Below are 14,332 nucleotides of genomic sequence, written 5' to 3' on the forward strand. Positions count from 1 at the left end.
GTACAATAAACAATGATAGAAACCCAATTAATAAAAGTAGAATTAAACCCTCTTAATATTAAAAACAATCAATACTACACAGTCATACCGTTCTCAAGTGCTATAGTCAGAAGAGAGAGGGGAGTTAATCCCTCCATGCCTGGCGACATAGGTGAGTCTTTAACATCTTGTGGAAGACAGGGAGGATGGGGGTAATTCAAATCTCCAAGGGAAATTGATTCCAGAGGGCTGGGGCCACCACAGAGAAGGCTCTTCCTCTAAGTCCCGCCAGATGACATTGTTTAGTCGATCGGACCCGTCGACTAACTTACTTACTTAATTACCTACTTACCTACCTACTTACTTACTTATTTTTTTTATTTATTCGACTTCTATGCTGCCCAATCCCGAAGGACTCGGGGCGGCTCACAACAACAATAAGTACAATAAACAATGATACAAATCCAATTAATAAAGGTAGAATTAAAACCCCTTAATATTAAAAACAACCAATACTACACAAGTCATACCGTTCTCAAGTGCTATAGTCAGAAGAGAGGAGGGAGTTAATCCCCCCATGCCTGGCAACATGGTGAGTCTTTAACATCTTGTGGAAGACAGGGAGGATGGGGGTAATTCAAATCTCCAAGGGAAATTGATTCCAGAGGGCTGGAGCCACCACAGAGAAGGCTCTTCCTCTAAGTCCCGCCAGATGACATTGTTTAGTCGATCGGACCCGTTGACTAACTTACTTACTTACCTACATTTACTTATTTACGTATTTACTTACTTACTTACTTACTTACTTACTTACTTACTTACTTACTTACTTACTTACTTATTTATTCGACTTCTATGCTGCCCAATCCCGAAGGACTCAGGGCGGCTTACAACAATATAAAATACAAGACAATAACATGAAGTCAAACCTAAAACTAAGTTATAAAACCATTAATTAAAAAAACCTCCTAGTAGACATAATAACTAACCCAGAGGTAGGCAAAGTTGGCTCTTCTATGACTTATGGACTTCAACTCCCAGAATTCCTGAGCCAGTCATGCTAGCTCAGGAATTCTGGGAGTTGAAGTCCACTTGTCATAGAAGAGCCAACTTTGCCTACCCCTGCATACTAAACATTCATACAACTTGGCCATTGTTGTTTGTTGGTTTGTGGGGCCCCCCCAGGCCTGTTTTGCCCTCCCCCCCCATTTTTCTAATCCAGGATGGGTCTTTTGCTTTTTATAGCAGCCCAGGGGCCTCTCTGCACCCCACTCCAAGGAGGGTGGGGGAGAAACCTCACCCCAAAGTTGGCACACAGCCAGAAGAGAAGAAATAACTCACAAACCTGCCCCGCTTCATTCGTTTTAACAAGCTGTCTACCTCCCCCCCCTCTGCAAAAACAGCCCCCACGCTTCTCCCCCTACATAAGGAATCATCTGGCAAGAAGCCATTGGTGCAACTTGATCTACTGCTCATGCCTCCCATTAGCAAATGTGCTGGGTGCTGTGGAAGGCACCCCACAACTGGCAGGGAAACTTGTCTGGAAGTGAAAACTTTGTGTGTGTGTGTGTGTGTGTGTGTGCGTGCGCGCATACACACACAGGGGGTGAGGTGTAGAATAGAGAAGTGAGATAAATGTATTAGCCCTTCATGGCACCGGACCAGACTATCTCCAGGACTGCCTTCTTGTGTGAACACAAGAACAAGGGGACACAATCTGAAGTTAGTTGGGGGAAAGATCAAAGGCAACATGAGAAAATATTATTTTACTGAAAGAGTAGTAGATCCTTGGAACAAACGTCCAGCAGACGTGGTTGGTAAATCCACAGTAACTGAATTTAAACATGCCTGGGATAAACATATATCCATCCTAAGATAAAATACAGGAAATAGTATAAGGGCAGACTAGATGGACCATGAGGTCTTTTTCTGCCGTCAGTCTTCTATGTTTCTATGTTTCTGCCACACGAATCCCAGCGACCAGTTAGGTCCCACAGAGTTGGCCTTCTCCGGGTCCCGTCAACTAAACAATGTCGTTTGGCGGGACCCAGGGGAAGAGCCTTCTCTGTGGCGGCCCCGACCCTTTGGAACCAATTCCCCCCAGATATCAGAGTTGCCCCCACCCCTCTTGCCTTTCATAAGCTCCTTAAAACCCACCTCTGTCGTCAGGAATGGGGGAATTGAGACTTTCCCTTCCCCCTAGGCTTATAAAATTTTTGCATGGTATGTTAGTATGTATGATTGGTTTCTAAATTGGTGTTTTAAATTAACTTAAATATTAGATTTGTTTACATTGTACTATTATTGCTGTGAGCCGCCCCGAGTCTGCGGAGAGGGGCGGCATACAAATCTGATTCATAAATAAATAAATAAATTAGATTGGTAGCCAAGCAAGTTTGCACCAGTGTGGAACAGTCAGCCGTGGGGAGGAATCTGTGCAACTTGCTTTTCTGGTTCTAGAAAAAGGCTGCCTTACTGGTGTAAATGCAAAGAGGTTGTTGGGAGGCCCAAACAATGGTGGAGTTTCCTCCACTTTTGCTCATGTTGTGGGAGGAGAAAGGCAAAACGATTTTTTAAAAAAATATCAGGAGCCTGGGAGCATCTTTTCTGATAAACGCAACTCCCAAAAGCTAACTGCCTTTGAATAAAATTAAAAGCTCCCAGGCTCTTAAATTCCTAGCTCTGCCCTTGCAACGGACCAGAAGCTGTGGAGGAAAAGTCCTTTCCCATTAAGGCAATAGATATGCTGGTGCTTCAAGCCAGAAATTCAACCAGGGCACATTTTCTTGGTCGTCAGGATTCCCCTAAGTCCTCAGTACTGACTCCCAAGAGAAAATGTTAACGATTTATATTAATTGATTAATTAATTATTAATAAATAATTTTTTTCTTAGTGCGATTTGATAACTTATTAGTAACCGGAGAAGGGCGGCATACAAGTCTAATTATTATTATTATTATTATTATTATTATTATTATTATTATTATTAAAAATATTATTATCAACAACAACAACAACAATAATAATAATCTAAAAATCGAGCTGCAATGACTCTGGCATAAGCCAGTGAAAGTGGTCCCAGTGGTCCTTGGCACGCTGGGTGCAGTGCCAAAGGATCTCAGCGGACATTTGAAAACCATCGGAATTGACAAAATCTCCACCTGTCAATTGCAAAAGGCCGCTTTACTGGGATCGGCAAACATAATTTGCTGTTACATCACGCAGTCCTAGGTGCTTGGGAAGCGCCCGACTGGTGATGAAATATGAAATCCAGCATAGTGATCTCGTTTGCTGTGTTGTATTGACATAATAATAATAATAGCAACAACAACAACAATAACAACAACAACAACAACAATAATAATAATAATAAACTTGACTAAACACTAAGTGCTATATCTTTTTATTCTTCATGAATGCATTTTATTCTCCTTATGTACACTGAGAGCATATATACCAAAGACAATCACACTTGGCCAATAAAGAATTCCTATCCAGTCTTTCTATTCTATTCTGTTCTGTTCTAAATTTATTTACTGCTCACCTTGCAACTTTTATTTATTTCATTTATATCCCGCCTTTATTGTTCTATAAATAACTCAAGGCAGCGAACATACTGGATTATTTATTTATTTATTTACTTACTTACTTACTTACTTACTTACTTACTTACTTACTTATTAGATTTGTATGCCGCCCCTCTCCGTAGACTCGGGACGGCTCACAGCAATGATCCTTCATCCTTCATAGCTGCCCAGAGTCCCTTAGGAGTGGGGCAGCATATAAATCCAAATAAATAAATAAATCTTGATCCCCTCTCCCCCCACTCCCCAATGCTCCAAAGTCAACCATCTGGTTTTCTTGCCTAAGGTAGGACTAGAATTTACAGTCTTTAGGCCAGAAGCTTCTCTGAAGCCCCAGAGTGCAAACCCCCCCACCCCCGACTTCTACTTTTACTGTTGTTTACTGACCCTTTAGGAATCGGGAATGGTCAACAGCGGGGAGTCTAAGGGAAAGGTTTTGGGGGGTTAGGTGATGATACTACAGAGTCAGGTAGTGAGTTCCAGGCATTAACAACTTTGTTACTAAGGTTGCATTTTCTACAGTCGAGTTTAGAGTGGTTTACTTTGAGTTTATGTCTGTTGTGTGCTCATGTGTTGCTGTGGTTGAGGCTGAAGGGGTCATTGACAGGAAGGACATTGTAGCAGATGATTTTATGGGCTATGCTTAGGTCGTGTTTAAGGTTTAATGGAGTTAATCGTGTTTAAGTTGGCTAGCATAATTTTAATTTAATTTTTTTTTAAAAATGATTTATTTTGTCAAACAATTATAGAGTGACAATTTGTACAAATTAAAAATTAGATAAGTAATGATAAAAAGTAACAAAAGAAGACAATAGGACAGGGACGGTAGGCACAATGGTGCTTCTTTTCACACTCGAGGGTTGCAGGAAGCTTCCTTAAAAGCTCCGGAGTTTGAAAAACAGCCCAATGGGCAAATCAGAAGTCTATTTTTCTGAACTTCCGGTTTGCCCGTTTTTTCACCATCCCAGGCTTCAGTGAGGCCTGTGTGAATGTGGTGGGATAGGGAGGATGCGCAGGGGCAGCGTGATGGGGTGCCCATGCTTGGGGGAGGGAATGGTTGTGGGCACATGCTAGAACACCCCCCCCCCCTTTGACACATGAACCAAAAAAGGTCCACCATCAGTGGTTTAGACCAGTGTTTCCCAACCTTGGCAACTTGGAGATATTTGGACTTCAACTCCCAGAATCCCCCAGCCAGCGAATGCTGGCTGGGGAATTCTGGGAGTTGAAGTCCAAATATCTTCAAGTTGCCAAGGTTGGGAAATACTGGTATAGACACTTCTTAAAAACCTCCAGTGACGAAATAGCCACAACTTCTGAAGGCAAAGCTGTTCCCTTTGGTTAATTGTCCTCACTCTTAGGAAGTTTCTCCTTAATTCCAAGTTGCTTCTCTCTTTGATCAGTTTCCATCTATTGTTTCTTGCCCTGCCCTCCGCTGCTTTGGAAAATACTAATTTGGAGAAAATATAGCTGGCTAGAATTTAAAACTCCCCCTGTCTAATCTGAAATCGTAATCTTGAATACAATCCACCGGCAATAAATCCCAGCCAGAAGGAAAATGAGAGATTCCTCAAGGTGTGATAAATAAAAATTATACTTTGACCTCTTTATCGCTTATTGCACTTTCCTCAAATAATCTTGGAGGAAACAGGATGAGATATTAGAACGCCTTGCATGACAGATAGATAAATAGTGTATGTATTGTTGGGCGGGCCAAATTAATAAAAAGACAAAGACTGTGAACATGTCATTTACAGGTAATCCTCGACATACGACCATAATGGGAACCAGAATTTCTGTTGCTAAGGTGGTTGTTAAGTGAATTGTACCCAATTTTACAATAGTTTTGGCTACTATTGTTAGGCAAATCAGTACAGTGTTCCCTCGATTTTCGCGGGTTCGAACTTCGCGAAAAGTCTATACCACAGTTTTTCAAAAATATTAATTAAAAAATACTTTGTAGGTTTTTTCCCTATACCACGGTTTTTCCCGCCCGATGACGTCATATGTCATCGCCAAACTTTCGTCTGCCTTTAATAAATATTTTTTAAAATATTTTTTAATAAATAAACACAGTGAGTAATAATCTAAATTGTTGCTAAGGGAATGGGAAATTGTAATTTAGGGGTTTAAAGTGTTAAGGGAAGGCTTGTGATACTGTTCATAGCCAAAAATAGTGTACAGTATTTACTTCCGCATCTCTACTTCGCGGAAATTCGACTTTCGCGGGTGGTCTCGGAACGCATCCCCCGCGGAAATTGAGGGAACACTGTATAGCGAATCTTGCAGTAATCAAATTCAATTGCCAAAGAATTCCACTGTAATCTATTTTTGGGTGAGGAGGTACAGAGAAAAAGCAGCAAACACAATAGGCATTCAATGTTATTTTATCAAATAAGGTTTTGCAGGATGTATATTTTTTCAAGGTGGGGGTGGGGTAGCCTGAAAACCAGGAGCAAGACTATTTCTGGTTTTTCTGCTTTGGGATTAACTCCTAATTAATGTTTCAATTACGGTAAACTCTCTAGAAATAACAAGCGCAACATTGAGAAAACGATAGCAATTTCTTTAGGTTCTTCTTCCTGGAGAATTTCTTGTTTTATAATTTAGCGTGTCTATAGGTTTGAGCAAGTAGATAGAATAAAACCAGTGGATGGTTTGGTGTGCATCTGGAACTTCTCAAAGCAACTACTACAGTGATAACTCATCTTACAAACGCCTCATCATACAAACTTTTCGAGATACAAACCCGAGGTTTAAGATTTTTTTGCCTCTTCTTACAAACTATTTTCACCTTACAAACCCACCACCGCCGCTGGGATTCCCCACCTCCAGACTTCCGTTGCCAGTGAAGCACCCATTTTTGCGCTGCTGGGATTACCCTGTGGCTCCCCTCCATGGGAAACCCCACCTCCGGACTTCCGTGTTTTTGCAATGCTGCAGGGGAATCCCAGCAGGGAAATCCCAGTAGTGCAAAAACAGGCGCTTCGCTGGCAACGGAAGTCCGGAGGTGGGGTTTCCCAGCGAGAGAAGCCTCAGTGAAATTGCAGCATCGCAAAAACACAGAAGTCCGGAGGTGGGATTTCCCATGGAGGGGAGCCTCAGGGGAATCCCAGCAGTGCAAAAACGGGTGCTTCGGCTGGCAAAAGGGGTGAATTTTGGGCTTGCACGCATTAATCGCTTTTCCATTGATTCCTATGGGAAGCATTGTTTCGTCTTACAAACTTTTCACCTTAAGAACCTCGTCCCGGAACCAATTCAGTTTGTAAGACAAGGTATCACTGTATTTTCATTGTTCAAAATGACTATTGGAAATGAATTATAATATTTCGCATTTATGAATTAAGACATTTTACGTTTTTTTATCTTATGCATTGCAATAAAGGTATTGCTGCTAACTCAGTTATTAAAAGCCTATTTTTCAGCTGCTGTTGCAGGTGCAAAATACAAATTTAAATTAGTTTCAGTCGTGCTTTCACTGCAATGGGTTTTATTAGAAGTCAAGGAAACCTGTAGCTCTCAGAATTAAATCTACTTTTGGGAGAAGAGAATCCAAACCAGCACCATACAAAGCAGAATCTCCCTAACATTTTTTCGAATGGAAAGGGATTGTTTGCTTTGGGTGCATTACTTGGAACCCTAGGATTACCCTATTTTTCAGAATAGAAGATGCACCTTTTTCCTCTCTAAAAGAGACTGAAAATGTAGGTTTGTCTTATACTCTGAATGTAGCTTTTCTGAAGTTTTCCCCCCAGCTCTAATTAGATGTTAATGAACTTCCCAGGTTCCTACTTACTCCCTCCAAAGTAGGTTTTTTCCAGCCCTAAGTCTGCAGGCTTTCCCAACCTTGGTAACTTGAAGATATCTGGACTTCAACTCCCAGAATTCCCCAGCCAGGGGTTGGGAAACACTGGTCTAGAATCTCCCCGGAATGGGCAGCATGCAAATTTCTTTCTTTCTTTCTTTCTTTCTTTCTTTCTTTCTTTCTTTCTTTCTTTCTTTCTTTCTTTATTTGATTTGTATGCTGCCCCTCTCCGCAGACAACAGTGGTAAAACAACATGAACAATCCAATTAATAAAAACAACTAAAAACCCCTTATTATAAAAAACCAAACATACACACAAACATACCATGCATAACTTGTAATAGCCTAGGGGGAAAGGATAACTTAACTCTCCCATGCCTGGCGACAAAGGTGGGTCTTAAGTAATTTGCGAAAGACAAGGAGGGTGGGGGCCGTTCTAATCTCTGGGGGGAGTTGGTTCCAGAGGGCCGGGGCCGCCACAGAGAAGGCTCTTCCCCTGGGGCCCGCCAAACGACATTGTTTGGTCGACGGGACCCGGAGAAGGCCAACTCTGTGGGCACATGCTAGCACACACACACACACACACACACCCTTTTGACACATGAACCAAAAAAGGTCCACCATCAGTCTAATTAATTGATTTGACTGATTAATGTGGCTCTCAATGAAACCAAGTCTGACACCCCTATAATAGAGCAACGACACATTTGTACCATTCTTTTTTACATGCACAAACACACCCACTCACACAAACACGGGTTTCTACCTAAAGGGGCAAAGAATCTCTTTTTTTTTTTCAGATTTAAGCTCCACAGATGTTTCCACTTAAGACCCGTGCAAGCCAAATGCAATTCATTGCAGGGTACTTTGACTTTGTCAAGTTCAATCCATCTAGTATTTCTGATTTTCATTGCATGGCACACCTGGGGTTTGTTAAAAACCCAGTCGCACTAAATGCCTCTTGTGTCCTTTGATAAAAGCTTACTCAACTGAACGTCAAACTACAAGAATTAACTCCCCGCAGGTCCCTTTAGAAATTTTCAAAATTAAAGCATAGACGTTGTCGTGCCGCTGTATATACAGGAAAGGCACTCAGCACAGAACACTGGGAATTGCTTCAAGTACTTAAAGTCATTTAGGGAGACTGCAGATTTGCAAACTGCCAGTAAACATGGCTAAATCCCAATAAATTTAAGAGGCTGACTCCACTGCTTTCTCATGAACTGTGCTTTTTAGTTGTTTAATCAAATGTCATCCAAACTTGGGTCCCAAAGAAGCGAGAGGGGAAGAAATGTTTACAGTAACATTCTTCTACAAACAGCTGGACAAAAAGCTAGTGGAAAACATTATTCCTGGGTTATTTTTGCAGGAACGCTAAACCAGAATTCCTTGATAGGTGGCTTATTGTTCGGAAGCAACTATACTGGTTCACAATGCCAGGTCAATTTGTTTGTTTAATTTATATGCTGCTCCTCTCTTGAGGACTCAGGGTAGCTTACAACATATAAAAGAAACAATATACCATATTTTTAATTGTATAAGACATACAGTAGTACCTTGTGATACGAACCCCTTGCCATACGAACAATCCGAGATATGAACCCGGGGTTTGGAAATTTTTTGCCTTTTCTTACGAACTTTTTCCGCCTTACGAACCTGCCGCCCGAACGCCGAACCCAGAGGTTGGGCAAAAGTTCGGGTTCGGGGGCTGCCAAGAAGCCCCGCTGCTGCCTTTTGAAACAGCCCAGGGGCTTCTTGGCGTCGTCCCAAACCCGAACTTTTGCCGAACTTCTGGGTTCGGCATTCGGGAGAACGCTGAGAGGCACCCGTGACAGCTGGGTGGCGGCGTTTTGCGGGGTTTTTTTCCTTGCACGGATTAATTGATTTTACATTGTTTCCTATGGGAAACATTGTTTTGTCTTACAAACTTTTCGCCTTATGAACCTCCTCCGGGAACCAATTAAGTTCGTAAGACAAGGTATTACTGTACCTCTTTCCTCCCTAAAATAGGCTGATAATTAGCATCTTGTACTCTGAAAGTAGCTTTTTTCCCAGCCCTAACTAGCTACTAACAATTCTCCCAGCTCTTACCTTGCAGGCTCTTTCATTGTTTCTCTCTGTGAAGAATGCAGTGTTTACTCTAACTTGCTCTGAGCAAGTTCCTTTCTAGCCCTAACCAAGTGCTAACAATGTTCCCAGCTCTTATCCGCTCGCTTGCAAGCTCTTTCACTGTTACTCTCTGCAAAGAATAATATTTTTCCAAACCCTAAGTCTTCGCAGGGTTTTTTCTATTGCTCTACGTGCTCAGATTGTTTCTTTCCAGATGCTAATGATGTTCCCAGCTTTTAATGACTTGCAAGCTCTTTCATTATTACTCTCTCAGAATAAAATAATAATAATTAAGCCCTTAACCAGGGAATAAAATAATATGCTGAAACTGACCAGACTAAGGACGCTAGCCAGGTAAATACCCGGTAAGCAGATTCTTTTCCCTATTTTCCTCCCCAAAACTAAGGTGCATACAGACATACATTACTTTATTTATTTATTTGTTTGTTTGTTTATTTATTTATTTGATTTGTATGCCGCCCCCCTCCGTAGACTCGGTTTGTCCTTTACGTATGTCCTTCTAAGCATAATTACTCTCCTTCTAAGCATAAGCGTAGGCCCAACAACCTTGATTCTGAAATAATTACAGGTCATCCTCAACTTAAGACTAGTGCCCACTGCAAGTTACGAAGACCCTGCAAAAAATGGCTTCCAAGTATCCCGTGTCACAACATCGCAATTGTAACCTGATCAAAATCTGAGCATTTAGCAAACCAGCGTGAATTTACGATGGTTTGCAGAGTCACATGAACACCATACACAACTTCTTCCGGCAAGCCAAGTCAGTGACGGAAGCCGGATTCACTTAACAAGTGACTGGTTCACTTAGCCACCGCAGCAATTCGCTTAACAACTGGGTCAAAAAGACCCTAAAATTGGGTGTGACTCACTTAACGACATTGCTTAACGATAGAAATTCCGGTTCCAATTGTTGCTCGTTGTAAGGGCTGGTGGGAAGGAATTTTTCCACCTTGGGAAATGTCTGCTTAGTTAATCTTATCCTATTTCCAACTATACATAAGGCCTTGTGAAAAAAGAGGAGCATGCCACATCATTCCCACTTGCAGATCTTCTGCAAGAGATGTTGTAAATCGCTTTATGCAAATGAAAGCACACCTTTGCACCACAATCCTTATTTGGGGCCAAGAACGCCGAGTACAAAAAAATAATAATAGATAATTCTCATCACAGGATGTCACATTTCTTACTTGGAGCTGTTTTAAAATTATGCTTATTATTTAGCCTTTAGAAATCATTTTGCAAAAAAACATCTAGTCTACCAACAGAAGGGGCATTTGAAACAAGATGTGAAGGGTTGAGCAGGCAAATGAATTTTGATTCCAGACTGCAAAACGGTTACTACTGGCCTGTTTCACAACTTAAAATGATGGACGCAGTATTCCTGCCAGGGAATTGAGTGATTTAAGAACGTTATTATAATAGATATGCATTACACAGGCATGCCATGACTTTTCAGTTTCCATCTCCAATTCAAAGGATCAGATAATAAACGATAATGATAAATTTCTCCCCGTGTGCCTGCATTCTGGTCTAGATCAAAGTGGATATTCTTGAGGGGGAGGCGGTTCCCAATTTTATGCAGTGTTTTAGGTGCTTTGTTCAAGAAAGAAAATAGAGAGGGGAGAAAGAAAGAAAGAAAGGAAGGAAGGAAGGAAGAGGAGGAGGAGGAGAAGGAAGGAGAGGAAGGAAAGACAGAAAGAAAGGAAGGAAGGAAGAAGGAAGGAAGGAGAGGAAGGAAGGGAGGAAGAGGAGGAAGGAAGGAAGGAAGGAATGAAGGAAGGAAAGACAGACAGAAAGAAAGAAAGAAAAACAGAAAGAAAGAAAGAAAAATGATCGAAACATTTAAATATGTTAAAGGGTTAAATAAGGTTCAGGAGGGGTGTTTTTAATAGGAAAGTGAACACAAAACAAGGGGGCACAATGTGAGGTTAGCTGGGGGAAAGATCAGAAGCAACGTGAGAAAATATTATTTTACTGAAAGAGTAGTAGATGCTTGGAACAAACTTCCAGCAGACGTGGTTGGTAAATCCACAGTAACTGAATTTAAACATGCCTGGGATAAACATAGATCCATCCTAAGATAAAATACAGGAAATAGTATAAGGGCAGACTAGATGGACCATGAGGTCTTTTTCTGCCATCAATCTTCTATGTTTCTATGTTGAAAGAAAGAAAGGAAGAAAGAAAGAAAAAAGGAAAGAAGAAAGAAAGAAAGAAAGAAAGAAAGAAAGAAAGAAAGAAGAAAGAGGTAGGTAGGGAGGGAGAGGTATTTAAATTATTGAAGAAATTGAGTATTTGAATTAATAAAACAAATGTTGTACACCATGTGAAGTGGCCAGATAGGTCCTTCCATAAAGGTCTTAAAGACTGCAACAATGGTGCTTTTCAAAAGGAAAAAATTGTGCAATTTAAAAGGCTACTGTCAAAATAGCACCAGAGTTCACCTTCACCTAAAATTTATCCATGCATTTTAAAATACATGGCATATTCCATTGTTTTCCATTTGTCATCATTTTTAGAATTCTAGCCTTCGTATGATCAGGAGTTTAGGGGATATTTATTAGGGGTTGGTATCAAAATCTAGCAGCAAAGTGTACCCTGAGCTTCCCTGCCAATGAGAATAGGGTTGGGTGTTAAGAGAAATTTTAATAACAATTGAAAAATCTTGGCCGGCATTTAGAAAATCTGACAAAATATCCATCTGTCCATTGAAAAGACATCAGTGCTTGGATCCACACATACATTACACCAGTTGGGAAGAACTCGATGTGTATGAAAACCAGCACTAGCTAAAAAACTGGCAGCTGTGACTCCATATTGCTGTGTAGGAAGTTAGCACCTCCCTCCTTCCTAGAGGAATAAAATATTTTAGGATTTTTATTTTTTTTAAAGGCAGAATATTATATAGAATATCCCTAGAGAAATGGAGAAACATGCTTTTAAGCAGGAAACAGACTCCCTCCGAATAGCTCCCTCCTTTGTTAATAGTCTGGACCAGGCTATTCTATATAACAAAGATCTATTTCCAGTTATGGGCTCCTACGGGAACAGTCTGGTAGCAAAATTTGGACCCCAATCCCAGAGCACCCAATTTGCACTGAAAGATGTTGAAACAAAATGCATAAGCCACGCCTACAGCGTGGTAGTACAGTAATACCTCGTCTTACGAACTTAATTGGTTCCGGGAGGAGGTTCGTAAGGCGAAAGGTTCATAAGACGAAACAATGTTTCCCATAGGAAACAATGTAAAAGCGATTAATGCGTGCAAGGGGGGGGGGAATCGCAAAATGGCGCTCCGCTGGGCACCGCCGCCCGGCTGTCACCTTTTGAAACAGCCGAGGGGCTTCTCGGTGTTCTCCTGAACCCGAACTTTTGCCAAACTTTTCAGGTTCGGGTTCGGGAGGCCGCCGAGAAGCCCCGCCGCCCGGCTGTCACCTTTTGAAACAGCTGGGGGCTTCTTGGCGTTCTCCTGAACGCCGAACCCGGAAGTTTGGAAAAAGTTTGGGTTTGGGTTCGGGTTCCGGAGACTGCCGAGAAGCACCCAGCTGTTCAGAAGATTACAGCCAGGTGCTGGCGCCGGGCAGAGCGCCGTTTTTGCAATCAGCGGCGGCGTTTTCGCCCGATCTGGAGGCTCAAACAGAGGTGGGGAATCCCAATAGGGAATTCCATGGGCAGAGCTTTGACGTCACGAAGACGTCCTTCCTGGTCGGCTGAAACGTGGCCTCCAGGAAGGACGTCTTTGTGATGTCAAAGCTCCGCCCATGGAATTCCCTATTGGGATTCCCCACCTCCGTTTGAGCCTCCAGATCGGCCGAAAACGCTGCCGCCGGTCACAAAAACAGCGCTTCGCCCAGCTGTAACCTTCTGAAACAGCCAGGCGCTTCTTGGCGGCCTCTGGAATCCGAACCCAAACTTTTGCCGAACTTCCGGGTTTGGCGTTCGGGAGAACGCCCAGAAGCGCCCGGCTGTTTCAGAAGGTGACAGACGGGCGGCGGCGCTTCTCCCGAACGCTGAACCCAGAAGTTCGGCAAAAGTTTGAGTTCGGGTTCGGGTTCTGGAGGCCGCCGAGAAGTGCCCGGCTGTTTCAGAAGGTTACAGCCGGGCAGTGCCACCCAGCGGAGCGCCGTTTTTACGATCGGCGGCTGGTTTGTAAGTCGAAAAAAGTTCGTAAAAGAAGAGGCAAAAAATTTCCGAACCCTGGGTTCGTATCTCGAAAAGTTCATATCACGAGGGGTTCATATCATGAAGTACCACTGTATTATAAATTTTGGTAGCCCATCACTGTCTATCCCTTTTAGCTCCAGGGTGATGGGATTAAGACATTAATCGTTAGGACATGATAGGATTAGCCCACTACCCGCCTCAGCAATGGTACCTGGAAAGATTACATCGGCTAAGCCTGGGACTCAGGACAGCCTACAGAGTTGCTCCTGCACGTCCCCTGGGAATCTGACAGCCAATGAGACACATTTCTGTTCAGGAACAGGAAACTCTTAAGGTGGCACCCAAAAGAGGATATAAAACAGGCACTTTCAGCATCTCAAGGTCCTTTTCTCTTCACCCAACATCTCAAAGCGTGTGATCCACCTTTTCTGTTCAGGAGCTCATGCCGTGTGCCCCAACAAATTTTCTTTCCAAGCAAACTTCCATGAATCCAGTATCTTTTCCCCCACTTGGAACTGAATCCAGAAGAATATTACTTCCAACAGTTGTGAATAATAATAACAACAAGAGAGTTGGAAGGGACCTTGGAGGTCTTCCAGTCCAACCCCCTGCTTAGGCAGGAGACTCTACACTATTTCAGACAAAACTTCCAGTGTTGGGGCATTCATA

General features: G+C 42.3%; 1 protein-coding gene across 2 annotated transcripts in view; it reads right to left on the bottom strand.

The window, feature by feature from the left end:
* The window catches only part of PBX2 (PBX homeobox 2), a 59,928-nt gene that overhangs the window by 20,969 nt on the left and 24,627 nt on the right, over positions 1–14,332 (bottom strand). The gene's annotated exons all lie outside the window — the stretch shown is intronic.

Source organism: Erythrolamprus reginae, chromosome 2, assembly GCF_031021105.1.
Source record: "Erythrolamprus reginae isolate rEryReg1 chromosome 2, rEryReg1.hap1, whole genome shotgun sequence".
In the NCBI taxonomy this organism is placed as follows: Eukaryota; Metazoa; Chordata; class Lepidosauria; order Squamata; family Dipsadidae; genus Erythrolamprus; species Erythrolamprus reginae.